Source organism: Lygodium microphyllum, chromosome 26 (assembly GCF_053477565.2).
Source record: "Lygodium microphyllum isolate KBCC chromosome 26, Lygodium_microphyllum_v1.1.10, whole genome shotgun sequence".
Taxonomy (NCBI): Eukaryota; Viridiplantae; Streptophyta; class Polypodiopsida; order Schizaeales; family Lygodiaceae; genus Lygodium; species Lygodium microphyllum.
The window spans coordinates 22,753,675-22,774,429 of NC_141160.1; positions in this window are offsets into that span (position 1 = coordinate 22,753,675).

Sequence of the window (20,755 nt, forward strand, 5' to 3'; positions counted from 1 at the left end):
GACCAGTTACTTCTATAGGGCATAAGGGATACTTCTGTTGGATAAAAGCGAAACATAATTTCTTCTATATGGGCGGGAGACAAAGATTAACTTGAAGATAAGTTAAGGAACTTCTTTGAACTTGTTTGTCAATAGATTGCTTTGCTCTGTTTTCGTGTTTGTGCTATAACTTATGCAAAGGAACCATGTTCCCTAAAAGGCTTAATTAATGAAGCTGACTTTAAGTGTCACACATAAATGTGGTAGGACCTAATTAGAAAACTAAAGCTATTAAGGGAAGTGGGTGGACGAAACCCCCGACGGGTTCATTCTATGGCAGGGTGGTCCGAGAGAACTGGGAGGCTTCTCATAAGTTTTTATCATCATTCGACCTTTAGGTATTGTTAAGTTAAAACCCGATTCATGCCGTTTTAGGGGACCGGAATGGGACTATGCCCTATGGGCAGAGAGATTGAGCAGCGCATCCCTCTCGTTTCCCATTCTCTTTGAACCATGTGCGGCATGGGTCTACTTCGGATTGGGTATCTCTGCGTAAAGTAGGATGTCCAAAACTCGACGCTAGAATGCTAACAGGAGACCCTGACAACTAGGAACCTGAATTTCAGGTCGATCCTAGTGGGTTCGATCGTAAATGTTCCGTTGCGAGGTGGATTTGGGAAACCCTAGGCGACAAAACTTGGAACATTCCCTGGGAGTGCTGAGCAGCGACGCTTAGATTCATTTCTCGATAGACCGCTAAAAGAGTGCCTGGAAAGCCGATGGGCGGGCACCTCACAGTTGGATGTAATATTTCCACACAAGAAAAGTTAGTTGGTTAGTTTGAAAGTTAGTTAGTCAATTAATAAGTTAGTAAGATTACTAACTAAAAACTAACTAAGGTAAAAACTAACTAACATTAATTATTAATAATTTTTATTTAATTTAAAATATTTTACTTAGAAAAATCAGGATTCATAAATCTGATATTTTTCTCAGATTGAAAAGGACCGTAGCCACCTTTCACGTAAATTACAACATGAACGAAACTTATGAGTTATATTAATCACTAGGATAATGTGTATAGTTTGGATGGTCTAAAAATATTAGATTTCAGGCAAAACTAGTATATTTTAGATATTTTAGATATTATCCTAAAAAAAGATATTGAGATTTTTAGAACTAGATGTCATTTAAAAGAAAAGACAAGTGATATTTTAGTTAGTTTGGAGATTTTATAAAAAGAAAAAAATAAAGAGAGGATTTGCGAAATCGCGCGCGCCGCGATTGCAGTTCACAGGCAGTGAACAACACTTTGAACAGAGAAAAGAAGAACGGGTGAAGTAAGAGCTTTCTAACCAAGTGTCTTGGCAAGTGTCTTGGAGTTTTACCCCCCTTTCGAAGCCAATGGAACCATCAGATTTATGATCTGAGCATCAGATCACTAATCTTTCCAAGATCCCCCTCCACAAAGAGCTCCACTTCTCAACCACAAGCTCTCTTCTCTAATTCACTATAAATATGAGGCATGGGAGAGGCATAAGGAGCATAAGGAGACCCTGAAAGGCTACAAGAGAGAGGGAGAGAGAGAGTATACCCCTCCAAGAGATTGTGAGTGAGAGCTTGAGAGAGAGAGAGAGAGAGAGAGAGAGAGAGAGAGAGAGAGAGAGAGAGAGAGAGAGAAGAGTCACCCCAAGAGGCTGCAAGGAAGAGAATTAGCTCAATTCCCTCTATCTCGATCCTAGACTTAACCAGCTTCTCTTATGCTCTCCCATCTTGAATCTATTCTACCTTCTTAATCTCTTGAGTCTACTTGCGGATGATGGCCTCCAAGCAAAGAATGTCGCGTGCGGATGATAATCTTGCAACCAGCAACAAAGCTTCGGGCAAAGGCATCATTGTCAATCCAACTGCGGTTCCGGTCGTAAGTAATGTATTTTCAAATTGATAGATGCTTGCTTCGATTCTTGTATGAGATACGTTAGGCCCATACTACGATGCACGAGTATAGGTCATGGAAAATGATAAATTTCATCTCACCTACTCGGAAGATGGAGTTTGTGAAGTGCATATATCAAGGGAAGATAATTGTACCTAGTTACATATGACTTATTTGCTAGTAGAGCAATTACAAGGAAGAATTAGTCAAGCGTTATGAATGCCATAGTCGTCAAAATAACGACATTAAAAGATTGTGCATACAAGTGCTAGATTAAAGTATAGTCAAGGGTTACAAATAGCATAATTACTAAAAGGAAATGACATTGAGAATCGTGAATAGAAAGTACTAGTTTAAAGTTTAGATACTTCAAAAGTACTTAGCCTAAGAGCCCAAATATTAAGAAAAACTAGATTCTAGCTCAACGCAAGGCCTATTGGAGTCTAATTACTTGAGATCATCTCGCACTTATCTTATTAAGTATTCACATGTTATGCCTATAACATGTTTGATATATGAGGATAAATTTCTAGTTGCCTCATGACTTGACTAAGAGCTAGTACAAGAAATTAATCATAAGAGTTAAAACTAGGATGTCTTGAGATCCGTTGGATAACGATGACTTTTGCCAATCCAAATCCAAGGTTGGGTTACCAATCAAGGTAAGTGACCTATAGAACTTACATCATGAATAGTGTTTGAACCCTTAACATATGCCGTAGCCAAAGGAAGAAAGTGTTAAGATCATGTTTGCATAGTATTGCTCTTAGATCCCAAGGGAAAGAGCAAATATACCATGGAAATGTTATATCATCTATTCTTGCAATGGTAGAAAAGAATGCAATTGGTTTTGTTGATTGATCGAACAACATCCTAAATGTTTTTACATTCAACAGGTTGTTAGTTGTTGTTTGGAGACAAAGATTAACTTGAAGATAAGTTAAGGAACTTGTTTGATCTTGTTTGTCAATAGATTGCTTTGCTCTGTTTTCATGTCTGTGCTATAAGTTATGCGAACGAACCTTGTTCCCTAAAAGGCTTAATTAATGAAGCTGGCTTTAAGTGTCACACATAAATGTGGTAGGACCTAATTAGAAAAATAAAGCTATTAAGGGAAGCAGGTGGGCGAAACCCCCAATGGGTCCATCCTACGACAAGGTGGTCCCAGAGAACTGGGAGGCTTCTCACAAGTTTTTATCGTCATTCGACCTTTAGGTATTGATAGGTTTGAACCCGATTCATGCCATTTTAGGGAACCGGAATGGGACTATGCCCTATGGGCAAAGAGGTTGAGCAGCACATCCCTCTCGTTTCCCATTCTCTTTGAACCAAGTGCAGCATGGGTTTGCTTCGGGTTGGGTATCTCTGCGTAAAGCAGGATGTCCAAAACCCGACGCTAGAATGCTAACAGGAGACCTTGACAACTAGGAACGTGAATTTTAGGTCGATCCTAATGGGTTCAATCGTGAACGTTCCGTTGCGAGGCGGATTCGGAAAACCCTAGGCGACAAAACTCGGGACATTCCCTGGGAGTGCCGGGCAGCGATGCTTAGATTGGTTTCTCGATACACCGCTAAAAGAGTGCCTGGAAAGCCGATGGGTGGGCACTTCCTTGCAACGGAATGTTAACGCGACTGAACCCACTCGGATCGACCTAAAATTCAGGTTCCTAGTTGTCAAGGTCTCCTGTTAGCATTCTCGCAGGGATACCCAATCCGAAGTAGACCCATGCCGCACTTGGTTCAAAGAGAATGGGAAACGAGTGGGATGCGCTGCTCAACCTCTCTGCCCATAGGGCATAGTCCCATTCCGGTCCTCTAAAATGGCATGAATCGGGTTCTAACCTAACAATACCTAAAAGTCAAATGACGTTATAAACTTACGAGAAGCCTCCCAGTTCTCTGGGACCACCCTGCCATAGGACGGACCCGTCGGGGGTTTCGCCCATTCGCTTCCCTTAATAGCTTTGGTTTTCTAATTAGCTCCTACCACATTTATGTGTGACACTTAAAATCAACTTCATTAATTAAGCCTTTTAGGGAACAGGGTTCGTTTGCATAACTTATAGCACATACATGAAAACAGAGCAAAGCAATCTATTGACAAACAAGTTCAAACAAGTTCCTTAACTTATCGTCAAGTTAAGCTTTGTCTCGTGCCCATACAGGAGAAATTATGTTTCGCTTCTGTCCAACAGAAGTATCCCTTCTGCCCTGCAGAGGTAGTTGGTCCAATTCACATGGCACCAAAAACCGAACCCTTTATCTAGAATAGGATCTCCCAACATGCCTAGATGTTGGGGGCCACGAAGGTCTTCAACTCCATTCTAGACCTAGCAAGGGTGTCCAGAGCTCCAATTGACCCGCAAGCTGTCTAGGAGCGAAACATCATTCCTGTGGTTGGCCTTCTCACCACTCGACCTTCGGCCCATGAATCGAGAAGTGCCCTCTCGGGTTAGTATGCGGTGCGACCATGGAGGTGATCCACCCGTACAATATATCCTTCCTTAATTAAATCCTTTAAGAATCAAGCACAAACAAGACATTCAGCCTAATATCATTTTCCAAGAAAACATTCCTTTATTCCCATGGCGACTTGTCATCACAGACCCTTGCCATGCATTTACCATAAATCACAAGCACTTGGAATAATCATCCAAACAACAACTAACAACCGGTTGAATGTAAAAACATTTAGGATGTTGTTCGATCAATCGACAAAACCAATTGCATTCTTTCTAAAACAATGCAAGAGTAGATGATATAATATTACCCATTGCATATTTGCTCTCCCCCTTGGGATCTAAGAGCAATACTATGCAAATTTGTTTCTTAACACTTCCTTCCTTCGGCTAGGGCATATGGAGAGAGAAGAGTCACCCCGAGAGGCTGCAAGGAAGAGAATTAGCTCAATTCCCTCTATCTCGATCCTCAACTTAACCATCTTCTCTTACGCTCCCCCATCTTGAATCTATTCCACCTTCTTAATCTCTTGAGTCTACTTGCAGACAATGGCCTCCAAGCGAAGAATGTCGCGTGCGGATGACAATCCGGCAACCAGCAACAAGGCTTCGGGCAAAGGCATCACCGTCAATACAATTGCGGTTCCGGTCGTAAGTAATGTATTTTCAAATTGATAGATGCTTGCTTTGATTCTGGTATGAGATACGTTAGGCCCCATACTACGATGCATGACTATAGGTCATGGGAAAGGATAACTTTCATCTCACCTACTCGGAAGATGGAGTTTGTGAAGTGCATATATCAAGGGAAAAGAATTGCACCTAGCTACATATGACTTATTTGCTAGTAGAGAAATTACAAGGAAGAATTAGTCAAGCGTTATGAATGGCATAGTCGTCAAAAGAACGACATTAAAAGATTGGGAAAACAAGTGCTAGATTAAAGTATAGTCAAGGGTTATAAATAGCATAATTGCTAAAATAATATGACATTAAGAATTATGAATAGAGAAGTACTAGTTTAAAGTTTAGATACTTCAAAAGTACTTAGCCTAAGAACCCAAATATTAAGAAAAACTAGATTCTAGCTCAATGCACGGCCTGTTGGAGTTTAATTACTTGAGATCATTTGGCACTTATCTTATCAAGTATTTACACGATATGCCTATAACGTGTTTGATATATGAGGATAATTTTCTAGTTGCCTCATGACTTGACTAAGAGTTAGTACAAGAAATTAATCATAAGGGTTAAAACTAAGATGTCTTGAGTTCCGTCCGATATTGATGACTTTTTCCAATCCAAATCCAGGGTTGGGTTACCAATCAAGGTAAGTGACCTACAGAACTTACATCATGAATAGTGTTTGAACCCTTAACATATGCCCTAGTCGAAGGAAGGAAGTGTTAAGAACATTTTTGCATAATATTGCTCTTAGATCCCAAGGGGGAGAGCAAATACGCAATGAAAAATATTATATCATCTACTCTTGCATTGTTTTGGAAAGAATGCAATTGGTTTTGTTGGTTGATCAAACAATATCCTAGATGATTTTACATTCAACTGGTTGTTAGTTGTTGTTTGGATGATTATTCCAAGTGGTTGTGATTTATGGTAAATGCATGGCAAGGGTCTGTGATGACAAGTCGCCATGGGAATAAATGAATGTTTTCTTTGAAAATGATATTAGGCTGAATGCCTTGTTTGTGCTTGATTCTTAAAGGATTTAATTAAGGAAGGATATATTATACGGGTGGATCACCTCCATGGTCGCACCACGTATTAACCCGAGAGGGCAGTGCTCGATTCATGGGCCGAAGGTCGAGTGGTGAAAAGGCCAACCATGGGAATGATGTTTCGCTCCTAGACAGCTTGCGGGTCAGTTGGAGCTCTGGACACCCCTTGCTAGGTCTAGAATGGAGTTGAAGACCTCCGTGGCCCCCAACATCTGGGCATGTTGGGAGATCCTATTCTAGATAAAGGATTGAGTTTGTGGTGCCATGTGAATTGGACCAGTTACTTCTGCAGGGCAAAAGGGATACTTCTGTTGGACAGAAGCGAAACATAATTTCTCCTGTATGGGCGGGAGATAAAGATTAACTTGAAGATAAGTTAAGGAACTTGTTTGTCAATAGATTGCTTTACTCTGTTTTCGTGTCTGTGCTATAAGTTATGTGAACGATGTTAGATATGACCAATGCCCCACCCTCATTAGGTGCTACCAATGATCCATGGTGCTCAAAGTTGTAAGGCCCCCATTATGAGGAGAAGCCAAATGTGAGCCCGGACATTGGTTGAGTCCTGACTTGTATATCAGATGAGGTCTATGTGACCGGATGGCAAAAAGGTGACTGTTGTGGGTCTAATCTTTGGGTTAGACGGAGTGGTTAAGCTGGTAGCAACTCGAGGCACATTGCATTGAGTTGCGTGGTAAGGGAGTTAAAAGGGGCCCCTATTGTGGGGTCCGGGGGCCGCGGAAGCGGCCCCTGGTTGGGGGGTCCCAGGGGGGCCAGCGGCCCCCCTGGCGGGGGTCCGGGGGCAGCGCCCCCGGCCCGATGGTAAAGGGAATATTCCCTGGAATATTCCCTGGCCGACTAGTGGAGGCTCATATGGTAGGTCGGTCAGCAGGCCGACCTAACGACCTTTGCGGGCTATAAAAGCTAAACCCCTTCGCAGCCATCTCACTCATCTTTCACCCAGTCAGAGTTGTTGTTCCAGCTAGCCCTAAGCTCTTCACCTATCTTCTGTCTAGATCGCCATCTAAGCTTCACACAGTGGAAGCGCACGGGTGGACAGAGCCATCTTTGTATCAGTTGTTTGGAGTTAAAGAATTTACTGATTCTCCTCTTATCTGTTGTGTACTCTCTATCTCTTTCTCAGATTCTGTTCGTTGTGCCGTGTAATATTTTACATGGTATCAGAGCCCAGGGGGCTCTAGAGATCGGAGAGAGTGCAAGAGGCAAAGGCTTCAACAGCAAAGAGAAACGATGTCGACTCCGGGAAGCAGTTCTGGCGCATCAGGAAGCGGTGCAGGAGGTGGTGGTGCTGTACCGGTTATTCAAACACTGAGGATTCGTCCACCAACCTTCAGCGAAGGCAAGTTAGATGGTACAAACTACACCTTGTGGAAGTTCAAAATTACTACTATCCTTGATTCTTATGAGCTTCTGGAGACTGTGCTGGGGACTGACGCAGAACCACAGCCTACCCCCGACCCATCAAATCCTAGTGTGATGATTCCTCCGAATGCAGATCTTCTACGAGCTTGGAAACGAAGGAATGCAGATGCATTGTGTGCCTTAGTTACAAGCTGTTCTGACAGTGTTTTGACTCTGATTCAGCATACAACCAAAGCGTCAGAGGCTTGGAATGTACTAAGGAGTCAGTATGAAACACGAAACCAAACAAGGATTCAAAACTTGGAGAATCAACTAGCAGCGGAGAAGTTTGCTGAAGGAGAGACGGTTGAAGCATTCATCACTCGGATTAAGAATCTGCGCGACCAGATGGCTGGCGCTGGGATACAAAAGACTAGCGAAGAGCTAGCTCGGAGGTGTCTTCGGATTTGTCCACAAAAGTTTGATGGACTAGTAACTGCCCTTAATACTCAGGTGAGACCTCAAGCTTTGACTTTTGAGGAGTTTTGTGCATTATTAATGGAGGAGGAGTTGAGGCTGAAAGCCCGAGAAGGAAGCAACAATGGAGATGCTGCATTCTCTGCCAATGCAAAAGGCAAAGGTGTTTCCTCCACCAAAAATGATGGTGACAAAAAGAAGAAGGGCGGCAAGAAGAAGTTTCAAGGAGAGTGCTTCTACTGTAAGAAGAAAGGACATGCAATTGCAGATTGTCGTGTCAAGAAGGCAGATGAAAAGAATGGTACCCTTAAAAGTAAAGGGAAAGAGACAGCCAATACGGCTGAAGCAGAGTTGGAATTATTCATGGCGACCATTGAGGAAGTGTGCTCCTCGGCGCAAGAAGAATCTACCACTGACTCTTGGGTGTTGGATAGTGGGGCCTCCCGTCACATGACCAACAAGAAAGGTCTATACAGTTCTATGCAGCCTCTACAAGAATCCATCACTGTGACGGTTGGAAATGATGCTAAATGCCCTGCTGCGGGCACAGGTACTATTTCTTTTGTTGCTGCAAATGGTGAAGTCAAAAAGCTTTCAAATGTGTTGTATGTTCCCGAAATCAGAAGAAATCTCTTATCAGTTGCTGCCATAACTGATCTTGGTCATGAAGTGAGGTTCAAGAAGACAGGTGCAGAAATTATTGATAGTGCTGGCACAATTGTTGGCAAAGGAGAAAGGAGGAACAACCTGTATGAGCTAAGTGCTCTTACAGCCACCGCTGGAGTGGGCACAAGTAAGCTTTGGCATGAAAGGTTTGGACACATCGGATTTGCAGTATTGAAGGAGATGCAAAAGCAAGGTATGGTTGCTCACCTACCTACAATAACTGAATTGAAGGAACCATGTGAAGCTTGTATGATGGGCAAGCAACAGAGAAAGGCATTTCCACAAGAAAGCAAGAATAGAGCACATGCTCCTCTAGAGTTGGTGCATGCTGACTTGTGTGGTAAGATGCCTACACAGGCCTTGGGGGGATCTTCTTATTTTATGTTGATTGTCGACGACTACAGTAGGAAGATGTGGGTGTGTTAGATATGATCAATGCCCCCACCCTCATTAGGTGCTACCAATGATCCATGGTGCTCAAAGTTGTAAGGCCCCCATTATGAGGAGAAGCCAAATGTGAGCCCGGACATTGGTTGAGTCCTGACTTGTATATCAGATGAGGTCTATGTGACCGGATGGCAAAAAGGTGACTGTTGTGGGTCTAATCTTTGGGTTAGACGGAGTGGTTATGCTGGTAGCAACTCGAGGCACATTGCATTGAGTTGCGTGGTAAGGGAGTTAAAAGGGGCCCCTATTGTGGGGTCCGGGGGCCGCGGAAGCGGCCCCTGGCTGGGGGGTCCCAGGGGGGCCAGCGGCCCCCCTGGCGGGGGTCCGGGGGCAGCGCCCCCGGCCCGATGGTAAAGGGAATATTCCCTGGAATATTCCCTGGCCGACTAGTGGAGGCTCATATGGTAGGTCGGTCAGCAGGCCGACCTAACGACCTTCGCGGGCTATAAAAGCTAAACCCCTTCGCAGCCATCTTACACTAATCTTTCACCCAGTCAGAGTTGTTGTTCCAGCTAGCCTTAAACTCTTCACCTATCTTCTGTCTAGATCGCCATCTAAGCTTCACTCAGTGGAAGCGCACGGGTGGACAGAGCCATCTTTGTATCAGTTGTTTGAAGTTAAAGAATTTACTGATTCTCCTCTTATCTGTTGTGTACTCTCTATCTCTTTCTCAGATTCTGTTCGCTGCGCCGTGTAATATTTTACATGGTATCAGAGCCCAGGGGGCTCTAGAGATCGGAGAGAGTGCAAGAGGCAAAGGCTTCAACAGCAAAGAGAAACGATGTCGACTCCGGGAAGCAGTTCTGGCGCATCAGGAAGCGGTGCAGGAGGTGGTGCTGCTGTACCGGCTATTCAAACACTGAGGATTCGTCCACCAACCTTCAGCGAAGGCAAGTTAGATGGTACAAACTACACCTTGTGGAAGTTCAAAATTACTACTATCCTTGATTCTTATGAGCTTCTGGAGACTGTGCTGGGGACTGACGCAGAACCACAGCCTACCCCCGACCCATCAAATCCTAGTGTGATGATTCCTCCGAATGCAGATCTTCTACGAGCTTGGAAACGAAGGAATGCAGATGCATTGTGTGCCTTAGTTACAAGCTGTTCTGACAGTGTTTTGACTCTGATTCAGCATACAACCAAAGCGTCAGAGGCTTGGAATGTACTAAGGAGTCAGTATGAAACACGAAACCAAACAAGGATTCAAAACTTGGAGAATCAACTAGCAGCGGAGAAGTTTGCTGAAGGAGAGACGGTTGAAGCATTCATCACTCGGATTAAGAATCTGCGCGACCAGATGGCTGGCGCTGGGATACAAAAGACTAGCGAAGAGCTAGCTCGGAGGTGTCTTCAGATTTGTCCACAAAAGTTTGATGGACTAGTAACTGCCCTTAATACTCAGGTGAGACCTCAAGCTTTGACTTTTGAGGAGTTTTGTGCATTATTAATGGAGGAGGAGTTGAGGCTGAAAGCCCGAGAAGGAAGCAACAATGGAGATGCTGCATTCTCTGCCAATGCAAAAGGCAAAGGTGTTTCCTCCACCAAAAATGATGGTGACAAAAAGAAAAAGGGCGGCAAGAAGAAGTTTCAAGGAGAGTGCTTCTACTGTAAGAAGAAAGGACATGCGATTGCAGATTGTCGTGTCAAGAAGGCAGATGAAAAGAATGGTACCCTTAAAACTAAAGGGAAAGAGACAGCCAATACGGCTGAAGCAGAGTTGGAATTATTCATGGCGACCATTGAGGAAGTGTGCTCCTCGGCGCAAGAAGAATCTACCACTGACTCTTGGGTGTTGGATAGTGGGGCCTCCCGTCACATGACCAACAAGAAAGGTCTATACAGTTCTATGCAGCCTCTACAAGAATCCATCACTGTGACGGTTGGAAATGATGCTAAATGCCCTGCTGCGGGCACAGGTACTATTTCTTTTGTTGCTGCAAATGGTGAAGTCAAAAAGCTTTCAAATGTGTTGTATGTTCCCGAAATCAGGAGAAATCTCTTATCAGTTGCTGCCATAACTGATCTTGGTCATGAAGTGAGGTTCAAGAAGACAGGTGCAGAAATTATTGATAGTGCTGGCACAATTGTTGGCAAAGGAGAAAGAAGGAACAACCTGTATGAGCTAAGTGCTCTTACAGCCACCGCTGGAGTGGGCACAAGTAAGCTTTGGCATGAAAGGTTTGGACACATCGGATTTGCAGTATTGAAGGAGATGCAAAAGCAAGGTATGGTTGCTCACCTACCTACAATAACTGAATTGAAGGAACCATGTGAAGCTTGTATGATGGGCAAGCAACAGAGAAAGGCATTTCCACAAGAAAGCAAGAATAGAGCACATGCTCCTCTAGAGTTGGTGCATGCTGACTTGTGTGGTAAGATGCCTACACAGGCCTTGGGGGGATCTTCTTATTTTATGTTGATTGTCGACGACTACAGTAGGAAGATGTGGGTGTACTTCCTTCGTGATAAGGCTCAAGCTTTTGGTAAGTTTAAAGAATGGCTAATACTTGTTGAGAATGAAACAGGGAAAAGTGTGAAGAAATTTAGAACAGATGGTGGTGGTGAGTTCAACTCAAAGGAGTTTGAAGGCTTTTGCAAGAGCAAAGGGATCAAGCGTCAATTGACGACGCCTCACACACCTCAGCAGAATGGTGTTGTGGAACGCAGGAATCGTACCATTGTGGAGATGGCAAGATGCATGCTAAAGGGCAAGGGATTGCCTAACCATTTTTGGGCTGAAGCTGTTAATACTGCAGTCTACATTCTAAATCGGAGCTACACAAAGGCTCTCAAGGGAAAAACACCTCATGAGGCTTACACTGGTAAGAAACCATCTGTTTCACATTTCAGAATTTTTGGATGTGAATGTTATGCACATGTTCCAGATGAGAAGAGAAACAAGTTACAACCAAAAAGCAGAAAATGTATCTTCTTGGGTTATAGTGATGAGCAGAAGGCTTACAAGTTATATGACCAAGAGGCAAAGAAGATCATCGCGAGCCGTGATGTGGTGTTCAAGGAGGAGCCGCATACAGTGGAGGAGGAGAAGGCAAGGTCTTCCACTTTATCATCAAGCGAAGAAGTAGTCCACTATGAACCTGTCCCGAGAGCTATCCCTATCCTTAAGGAGGAGGAAGCATCATCTTCAGATGATGAGGAAAAAGTTCACCAACCTGACATCACCCCACCGGAAAAGCCATTGCCGCGCTGGGTGAAGCAGCTCTATGACCACAATAATCCTATGCCTGCATCTGTTGAGGAGAAGGCAGACGGACCAAGGAGGTCTCAGAGAATAGAGGAGCAAAGGAGGGCTTCTGCTCACATAGTCAACATGGCCTTGATGGTTGAGATTATGAGACAAGTAAAGGAGCCAACTGACTTAGAAGAAGCACTTGCAGATCCATCATGGAAGGCTGCTATGCAGGCGGAGTATGACAGCATAATGAAGAATGACACTTGGGAGCTAGTGGATCGGCCAGCAAAGCGGAAGATTATTGGCACCAAGTGGATCTGGAAGGTAAAGTACAAGGCTGATGGTACCTTAGAAAAGTACAAAGCTAGACTAGTTGCCCAAGGATTTTCACAAGTTGAAGGGTTTGATTTTCAAGAGTCATTTGCCCCAACTGCCAGAATGACCACTATTCGCACGGTACTTGCAGTGGCTGCCCACAAGAAGTGGCCAGTGTACCAAATGGATGTTAAGTCAGCGTTCTTAAATGGTGACCTCAAGGAGGAGGTGTACGTGGCTCAGCCACCAGGGTTTGAGGCCCCCCATTCTGAGAACAAAGTGTGTAAATTGAAGAAGGCATTGTATGGGCTGAAACAAGCCCCCAGAGCATGGTACCAGCGGATAGATAGGTTCTTTTTAAACCTAAACTTCAAAAGATGTGCCTCAGATGCTAACTTGTATGTTTACAGGGATGGTAAAAAGTCTGTAGTGATTGTCCTATATGTGGACGACCTTCTTATTACAGGTGACTATGAAGATATGATCAACCAAACTCGAAAGGCTTTGAGTTTTGAGTTTGAAATGACAGACTTGGGCTTGCTGCACTATTGTTTGGGGATTGAAGTCTGGCAAGAGCCAGGAAAGATCTTCATCTCTCAGAAGAAGTATGCATGGGAGATCTTGAAGGCATTTGGCATGACCGAGTGCAAGGAGATAGCTACACCTATGGAGGTGAATGTAAAGTTATCCGTTGAGGATACATCAGCACTAGCAGACATTGGGAGGTATAGGAGGTTGGTCGGCAGTCTAATCTACTTGTGTAACACCAGACCAGATATCAGTTTTGCTGTTGGTGTTTTGAGCAGGTTCTCAAACAAACCTCATGAGAGTCATTGGAAGGCTGGGATGCGGGTGCTCAGATACTTGAAGAAAACTCTTGACTATGGTATCACATACAGTTTCGGAACTTCTCTTGTGGGGAACTGTGACTCAGATTGGGCAGGAGACATTGATTCCAGGAAGTCAGTTTCTGGTTATTGTTTCTCTTTGGGTTCAAGAATTTTCTCTTGGATTAGTAAGAAGCAACCAACAGTGGCATTGTCTTCTACCGAAGCAGAGTACAAGGCAGCTTGTTTTGCTGCATGTGAGGCCGTATGGTTGAGAAGGATTCTATGGCATATGGGAGTGCAGGATGAAGAACCAACTGTGCTGAGATGTGACAATCAGAGTTGCATCGCCATTGCCAAAAATCCAGTGTTTCATGCACGCACCAAACATATAGAGATCCAGTATCACTATGTGCGTGATTTGATGGAGGATGGGATAGTGGAATTGGTCTACTGTCCAACAGAGGAGAATGGAGCAGATATCTTCACCAAAGCACTTACGAAGGATCTGCTTCAAGTTCATCTTCAGAGACTCGGCATTGGGCCGAGGAGATAGTTCATCTATGGGTGGACATTGAGGGGGGGTGTTAGATATGATCAATGCCCCCACCCTCATTAGGTGCTACCAATGATCCATGGTGCTCAAAGTTGTAAGGCCCCCATTATGAGGAGAAGCCAAATGTGAGCCCGGACATTGGTTGAGTCCTGACTTGTATATCAGATGAGGTCTATGTGACCGGATGGCAAAAAGGTGACTGTTGTGGGTCTAATCTTTGGGTTAGACGGAGTGGTTATGCTGGTAGCAACTCGAGGCACATTGCATTGAGTTGCGTGGTAAGGGAGTTAAAAGGGGCCCCTATTGTGGGGTCCGGGGGCCGCGGAAGCGGCCCCTGGCTGGGGGGTCCCAGGGGGGCCAGCGGCCCCCCTGGCGGGGGTCCGGGGGCAGCGCCCCCGGCCCGATGGTAAAGGGAATATTCCCTGGAATATTCCCTGGCCGACTAGTGGAGGCTCATATGGTAGGTCGGTCAGCAGGCCGACCTAACGACCTTCGCGGGCTATAAAAGCTAAACCCCTTCGCAGCCATCTTACACTAATCTTTCACCCAGTCAGAGTTGTTGTTCCAGCTAGCCTTAAACTCTTCACCTATCTTCTGTCTAGATCGCCATCTAAGCTTCACTCAGTGGAAGCGCACGGGTGGACAGAGCCATCTTTGTATCAGTTGTTTGAAGTTAAAGAATTTACTGATTCTCCTCTTATCTGTTGTGTACTCTCTATCTCTTTCTCAGATTCTGTTCGCTGCGCCGTGTAATATTTTACAGGGTGTACTTCCTTCGTGATAAGGCTCAAGCTTTTGGTAAGTTTAAAGAATGGCTAATACTTGTTGAGAATGAAACAGGGAAAAGTGTGAAGAAATTTAGAACAGATGGTGGTGGTGAGTTCAACTCAAAGGAGTTTGAAGGCTTTTGCAAGAGCAAAGGGATCAAGCGTCAATTGACGACGCCTCACACACCTCAGCAGAATGGTGTTGTGGAACGCAGGAATCGTACCATTGTGGAGATGGCAAGATGCATGCTAAAGGGCAAGGGATTGCCTAACCATTTTTGGGCTGAAGCTGTTAATACTGCAGTCTACATTCTAAATCGGAGCTACACAAAGGCTCTCAAGGGAAAAACACCTCATGAGGCTTACACTGGTAAGAAACCATCTGTTTCACATTTCAGAATTTTTGGATGTGAATGTTATGCACATGTTCCAGATGAGAAGAGAAACAAGTTACAACCAAAAAGCAGAAAATGTATCTTCTTGGGTTATAGTGATGAGCAGAAGGCTTACAAGTTATATGACCAAGAGGCAAAGAAGATCATCGCGAGCCGTGATGTGGTGTTCAAGGAGGAGCCGCATACAGTGGAGGAGGAGAAGGCAAGGTCTTCCACTTTATCATCAAGCGAAAAAGTAGTCCACTATGAACCTGTCCCGAGAGCTATCCCTATCCTTAAGGAGGAGGAAGCATCATCTTCAGATGATGAGGAAAAAGTTCACCAACCTGACATCACCCCACCGGAAAAGCCATTGCCGCGCTGGGTGAAGCAGCTCTATGACCACAATAATCCTATGCCTGCATCTGTTGAGGAGAAGGCAGACGGACCAAGGAGGTCTCAGAGAATAGAGGAGCAAAGGAGGGCTTCTGCTCACATAGTCAACATGGCCTTGATGGTTGAGATTATGAGAGAAGTAAAGGAGCCAACTGACTTAGAAGAAGCACTTGCAGATCCATCATGGAAGGCTGCTATGCAGGCGGAGTATGACAGCATAATGAAGAATGACACTTGGGAGCTAGTGGATCGGCCAGCAAAGCGGAAGATTATTGGCACCAAGTGGATCTGGAAGGTAAAGTACAAGGCTGATGGTACCTTAGAAAAGTACAAAGCTAGACTGGTTGCCCAAGGATTTTCACAAGTTGAAGGGTTTGATTTTCAAGAGTCATTTGCCCCAACTGCCAGAATGACCACTATTCGCACGGTACTTGCAGTGGCTGCCCACAAGAAGTGGCCAGTGTACCAAATGGATGTTAAGTCAGCGTTCTTAAATGGTGACCTCAAGGAGGAGGTGTACGTGGCTCAGCCACCAGGGTTTGAGGCCCCCCATTCTGAGAACAAAGTGTGTAAACTGAAGAAGGCATTGTATGGGCTGAAACAAGCCCCCAGAGCATGGTACCAACGGATAGATAGGTTCTTTTTAAACCTAAACTTCAAAAGATGTGCCTCAGATGCTAACTTGTATGTTTACAGGGATGGTAAAAAGTCTGCAGTGATTGTCCTATATGTGGACGACCTTCTTATTACAGGTGACTATGAAGATATGATCAACCAAACTCGAAAGGCTTTGAGTTTTGAGTTTGAAATGACAGACTTGGGCTTGCTGCACTATTGTTTGGGGATTGAAGTCTGGCAAGAGCCAGGAAAGATCTTCATCTCTCAGAAGAAGTATGCATGGGAGATCTTGAAGGCATTTGGCATGACCGAGTGCAAGGAGATAGCTACACCTATGGAGGTGAATGTAAAGTTATCCGTTGAGGATACATCAGAACTAGCAGACATTGGGAGGTATAGGAGGTTGGTCGGCAGTCTAATCTACTTGTGTAACACCAGACCAGATATCAGTTTTGCTGTTGGTGTTTTGAGCAGGTTTTCAAACAAACCTCATGAGAGTCATTGGAAGGCTGGGATGCGGGTGCTCAGATACTTGAAGAAAACTCTTGACTATGGTATCACATACAGTTTCGGAACTTCTCTTGTGGGGAACTGTGACTCAGATTGGGCAGGAGACATTGATTCCAGGAAGTCAGTTTCTGGTTATTGTTTCTCTTTGGGTTCAGGAATTCTCTCTTGGATTAGTAAGAAGCAACCAACAGTGGCATTGTCTTCTACCGAAGCAGAGTACAAGGCAGCTTGTTTTGCTGCATGTGAGGCCGTATGGTTGAGAAGGATTCTATGGCATATGGGAGTGCAGGATGAAGAACCAACTGTGCTGAGATGTGACAATCAGAGTTGCATCGCCATTGCCAAAAATCCAGTGTTTCATGCACGCACCAAACATATAGAGATCCAGTATCACTATGTGCGTGATTTGATGGAGGATGGGATAATGGAATTGGTCTACTGTCCAACAGAGGAGAATGGAGCAGATATCTTCACCAAAGCACTTACGAAGGATCTGCTTCAAGTTCATCTTCAGAGACTCGGCATTGGGCCGAGGAGATAGTTCACCTATGGGTGGACATTGAGGGGGGGTGTTAGATATGATCAATGCCCCACCCTCATTAGGTGCTACCAATGATCCATGGTGCTCAAAGTTGTAAGGCCCCCATTATGAGGAGAAGCCAAATGTGAGCCCGGACATTGGTTGAGTCCTGACTTGTATATCAGATGAGGTCTATGTGACCGGATGGCAAAAAGGTGACTGTTGTGGGTCTAATCTTTGGGTTAGACGGAGTGGTTAAGCTGGTAGCAACTCGAGGCACATTGCATTGAGTTGCGTGGTAAGGGAGTTAAAAGGGGCCCCTATTGTGGGGTCCGGGGGCCGCGGAAGCGGCCCCTGGCTGGGGGGTCCCAGGGGGGCCAGCGGCCCCCCTGGCGGGGGTCCGGGGGCAGCGCCCCCGGCCCGATGGTAAAGGGAATATTCCCTGGAATATTCCCTGGCCGACTAGTGGAGGCTCATATGGTAGGTCGGTCAGCAGGCCGACCTAACGACCTTCGCGGGCTATAAAAGCTAAACCCCTTCGCAGCCATCTCACTCATCTTTCACCCAGTCAGAGTTGTTGTTCCAGCTAGCCCTAAGCTCTTCACCTATCTTCTGTCTAGATCGCCATCTAAGCTTCACACAGTGGAAGCGCACGGGTGGACAGAGCCATCTTTGTATCAGTTGTTTGGAGTTAAAGAATTTACTGATTCTCCTCTTATCTGTTGTGTACTCTCTATCTCTTTCTCAGATTCTGTTCGCTGCGCCGTGTAATATTTTACAAACGAACCCTGTTCCCTAAAAGGCTTAATTAATGAAGCTGAATTTAAGTGTCACACATAAATGTGGTAGGACCTAATTAGAAAACTAAAGCTATTAAGGGAAGCGGGTGGACGAAACCCCCGAAGGGTTCGCCCTATGGCACGGTGGTCCCAGAGAACTGGGAGGCTTCTCATAAGTTTTTATCACTATTCAACCTTTAGGTATTTTTAGGTTAGAACCCGATTCATGCCGTTTTAGGGGACCGGAATGGGACTATGCCCTATGGGCAGAGAGGTTGAGCAGCGCATCCCTCTCATTTCCCATTCTCTTTGAACCAAGTGCGGCATGGGTCTGCTTCGGATTGGGTATCTCTGCGTAAAGTAGGATGTCCAAAATCCGACGGTAGAATGCTAACAGGAGACCTTGACAACTAGGAACCTGAATTTCAGGTCTATCCTAGTGGGTTCGGTCGTGAACGTTCCGTTGCGAGGTGGATTCAAAAAACCCTAGGTGACAAAACTCGGAACATTCCCCCGGAGTGTCAAGCAGCAACGCTTAGATTCGTTTCTCGATAGACTGCTAAAAGAGTGCCTGGAAAGCCAATGGGCGGGCACCTCACAGTTGGTATTAGAGCGAAATTTTGTGATGATATGTGATTGATTAATGTATGGTATGTAGACACATCCTAAACAAAATAATATAAGAAATATGGCTTGATTGTTAGGCACCTTCTGCACCCACGAATGTTGACATGCAAGAGAAGAAATTCCTTCTCAAGAAAATTAGGGCACCCGAGTTCGATGGAGAAGGGATAGACATCATAGCAGAGGCAGAGATATGGATTGAGTCGATGGATGACTATTTCTTTGCTTCGGAAATCGCCTCTACCAATCAAGCAATGATAGCCAAACTGAAGTTAGTTCGCGAGGCTCAATTATGGTGGAAGCAATGGTGCAAAGATGAAGGTGTTTCTGAAGCCGCTGTTACTTGGGTTTAGCTGAAAGACGCTGTACGCGGACGATACCTTTCGCCAACGTACCAGACTTCAAAGATGAATGAATTGTTCAAGCTAAAGCAACTAGAATTAACTTTGGAAGCTTACTACTCAAAGTTTGTAACCCTACTAAAACACGCACCACCTATGGATATTGCATTGCACAGCAAGTATCCAAGTTTTACCATGGCCTAAACACTCCTCTGAACCACCGTCTTGAAGCAATGCGTCCAATGGACTTGCAAGATGCATTACTCCGAGCGAATCCAATCGTCCAAGAATTTAAATCAGAAAATTGTTGTAAAAATGACTCCCAAGATTTGGGTAAGAGATGCCATACATGTGGAGAGATAGGGCACATCCGTAAGAGATGTCCCTACCGTCAATGTTTCCATTGCAATGAACTAGGATATGTCCAAGCAGACTGCCTTGACTTAAGTCCAAAAGATATGGAGCCTCCAAGAAAACGAAGCTACACAAGTACAGTCTTCGGATATATAGAGGAATCAGATGAAGACGAAGACTTAGAACCAACTACACCACTTCAAGATTATTAGAAATCCTAGAAATTTTGTCGACATGAAATACAACTTGTATCGGAATAAACTTTACTCTTAACTTGAGTAATATGAGTTGCATCTATTTTGAGCCTAGAACTTGCAAATGATTAGAGATACTTTGGCAAAGAGTGATAGTTATAACGTGCAATGAATTTCTCTTAAGTCATTTCTTCTCAACTAATATAGATTGGGTCTTACAAGAATGTCGAATCTTGGAAGTATTCTTTAGTATTACAAGCAAAGCCAATTGTCCATGGAACTCAGTCTTGAACTAAGACAGGACAATGTGGAGATATAGTTTCCAAGATAAAGGACCACTCCAATTTGCTAAAAGAATCCTAGGACACTTTGGTCTAAAGAGAGAAAATCCTGCTAAGGATAACTAAGAACCTTGTGACCGCAAGTGATAAATCTCCGCGCTGTTTCTATTGCAAGGAGTTAGGTCATCTCAAAAGGGAATGTCCAAAGCACCCTAAACACCGATACTCCGAGTGCGATAACATTGGACATAACTATATCAATTGTCCTAATGGAACTCGAAGAGAACTTGAGCTTACAAGAAATAAGCTGTACAAGCTCCAGTGATCTAGAATATACAAAGTGCTTAGGAAAAACCTAGAAGATATCCATGAGATGTAACTACAATAAATTTTCTCTTGTCATCAAGACTCGGATATATTAAATACAATAGGTTGTTTTTTTTTTTCAAAAGACTGTATGTCTATGAGAGATCAGAGTACCGTAGCGAAAGCATGGTGGGTCCATACCCCATAGGTTCCAAGATGATACCCCCTGTTTCTCTCGAGATGAGGACATCTCGATTTCTCTAAGGGGAGGAGGATGTAATATTTCCACACAATAAAAGTTAGTTGGTTAGTTTAAAAGTTAGTAAGTCAATTAATAAGTTAGTAATATTACTAACTAAAGACTAACTAAGGTAAAAAATAACTAACATTAATTATTAATATTTTTATTTAATTTTAAAATATTATATTTCGAAAAATCAAGAGTCATAAATCCGATATTTTTCTCGGATTGAAAAGGACCGTAGTCACCCTTCACGTAAATTACAACATGAACGAGACTTATGAGTTATATTAATCACTAAGTTCATGAGTATAGTTTGGATGGTCCAAAAACATTAGATTTTGGGCAAAGCTAGTATATTTTAGATATTTTAGATATTATCCTAAAAAAATATATGGAGATTTTTAGAACTAGATGTCATTTAAAAGGAAAGACAAGTGATATTTTAGTTAGTTTGGAGATTTTATAAAAAGAAAAAAATAAAGAGAGGAT